We start from the raw sequence: 2566 nt of genomic DNA, 5'->3' as shown, positions 1-2566 counted from the left end.
GAGGCCAAACTTCATCTCTCATACTTTGGACATATTGTCAGGAGGGACCAGTTACTGGAGAAGGATATCATGTTTGGTAAGGTGGAGGGTCAGAGAAAAAGAGGAAGACCCTCAATGAGATGGATTGGCCAAGTGGTAGCATAGATGAACTCAAGCATGGCAATAGTAATGAGGTTGGCCCAGGATTGGGCAGTGTTTTGTTCTGCTGTACATAGGGTTGCTATGAGTCGGTACTGACTTGATGGCATCTAACAACAACAACAACAAGAATTCTCCTTCTCTGTTTTTTGAAAAGTGATAATAATAGATCTCAACCCAAAGAGATGTTGCAATAATTAAATAAGCTACTGCAGCTAAAGTTCCCAACTGAATGTCAAAGCTCAGAAAATGTTGGACACGTGTATTTCTAAATGAGATGATGTATGCTGAAGGAAGAAGTCTAAAGTACACTGAACACACTGGCAAAAGAAAAGGCTCCATGATTTGATGGAGTACAAATTGAAATCTTTCAACAAACTGATGCAACTGTCTTCAAATTTTCTTGGCATCAGAGCTACCTGGCCAACTGACTGGAAATGATCTATATTTGTGCCCATTCCAAAAAGAGGTCACTCAAGGAATGTGGAGTTATTGGACAATATCATTTATATCATATGCAAATAAAATTTTGCTCAAGATAATTAAAAAATGGATGCAAGTGTACATTGACAGGGAATTGCCAGAAGTTCAAGCCAGATTCAGACAAGGGCATGGAATAAGGAACAAGGAACATGATATCATTGCTGATATCAGATGGATCTTGGCTGAAAGAAGAGAATACCAGAAAGAGCTTTATGAACTATGCAAAGGTTTTATATATTTTGTGGGTCATGGCATGCTATGGACAATATTGCAAAGAAGGAGTATTTCAGAACACTTAATTGTGCACATGAGGAAATTTTACTTAGGAGAGGTGTGAACCAGTGTTGTATTGTTTTATCATACTTATTCACTCTGTATGCTGAACAAATAATTCAATAAATTGGATTATATGAAGAAAAACATGGCATCAGGATGGGAGGAACATTCATTAACAACCTGCAATATGCAGATGACACAACTTTGCTTGCTGAATTGAAGACACTATTGGAAGATCAAAGACTACAGCCTTTTCTACCACAGTGTAAAAATAACACAAAAATCCTAACCCATGGACCAATAAATAAACATCAAGATGAATAGACAAAAGATTGAAGTTGTCAAAGACACTCATGGAAACATCAGTCAACTGTCAAAGACACTCAAAGAAACATCAGTCAAGAAATCAAATGAAAGACCTCTTGAAAGTGTTCAAGGACAAAGATGTCAGTTTGAGGACTAAGGTGGACCTGACCAAGGCCATGGTATTTTCAGTAGCCTCATATGCATTTGAAAGTTGGACAAGGAATAAAAAAGACCACAGAAGAACCAGTGCATTTGAGTTATGGTGTTGGAGAAGAATGTTAAAAGTACCATCGACTGTCAGAAGAACAAACAAATCAGTGTTGGAAGAAGTACAACCAGAAAGCTCCTTAGAAGCCAAGATGGCAAAACTTCGTCTCTCATACTTTGGACATATTACTAGAAGGGACCAGTCCATGGAGAAGAACATCATGCTTGGCAAAGTGGAGGGTCATTGAAAAACAGGAAGACCCCCAATAAGATGGGTATGCATAGTGACAGCAGCAATGAGCTCAAGCATGACAAAAATTTTGATGATATCACAGGATTAGGCAGTGTTTTGTTCTGTTGTGCACAGGGTTGATATGAGTTGGAACCAACACTACTGCACCTAATGACAATAACAGAAATGCAAACTACTGTTGCAGCTACCATATGATATATACTCTAAGCAAATCTCCCACTACTCATCTGTCAGTTTGGTGTTGCAGTGATTCTGGAAGCTATGCCATGGGTATTTTAAATACTTGCAGGGTAACCCATGGTGGACAGGTTTCAGCTGAGTTTCCAGCAAAAATAGACTAGGAAGAAGGAGAGATGGACTACTTTTGAATCTTTAGTCACTGAAAACCTTATGAATAACAGTGGAACATTGTCAACACCAAATACTGAATACTGAAACATGATGAAAGGCACAAGAATATTGCCAGTTATAGTGCCAGAAGTTGAGCCCCACAGGTTGGAAGCAGTCAAAATACAACTGGGAAAGAGCTGCCTCCACAAAGTAGAGTTGACCGTGATGACATTAATGGAGCAAAGCCTTCAGGACTTTTATTTGCTGATTTGTTGTTAAGTGCCGTCAAGTCGATTCCAACCCATAGTGATGTTGGATAGGGTTTCCAAGGAGCAGCTGGTGAGCTTGAACCACTGACCTTGCAGTTCAAACGGCTTTGCAGTCTGGCGCATTAACCCAGAGTGTCACACCAGGACTCCTTATTTGCTGATAGGCACTATTAAAAATGAAAAGATTGACTACCTAAAATGGGGAGGGGAGGGTGTGCAATAAAGGCATGAAGTGACCGGCTTACAAGTTTTCAAGAGGTAGTTTAGTTTCAGAAAAAGGTAGTTTAGTTTCAGAATGTGCAGG

The sequence above is a fragment of the Chrysochloris asiatica genome, unplaced genomic scaffold (assembly GCF_000296735.1).
Source record: "Chrysochloris asiatica unplaced genomic scaffold, ChrAsi1.0 scaffold00138, whole genome shotgun sequence".
Taxonomy (NCBI): domain Eukaryota; kingdom Metazoa; phylum Chordata; class Mammalia; order Afrosoricida; family Chrysochloridae; genus Chrysochloris; species Chrysochloris asiatica.
The sequence above is the reverse complement of the archived record's forward strand: the minus strand, read 5'-3'. Positions refer to the sequence as shown.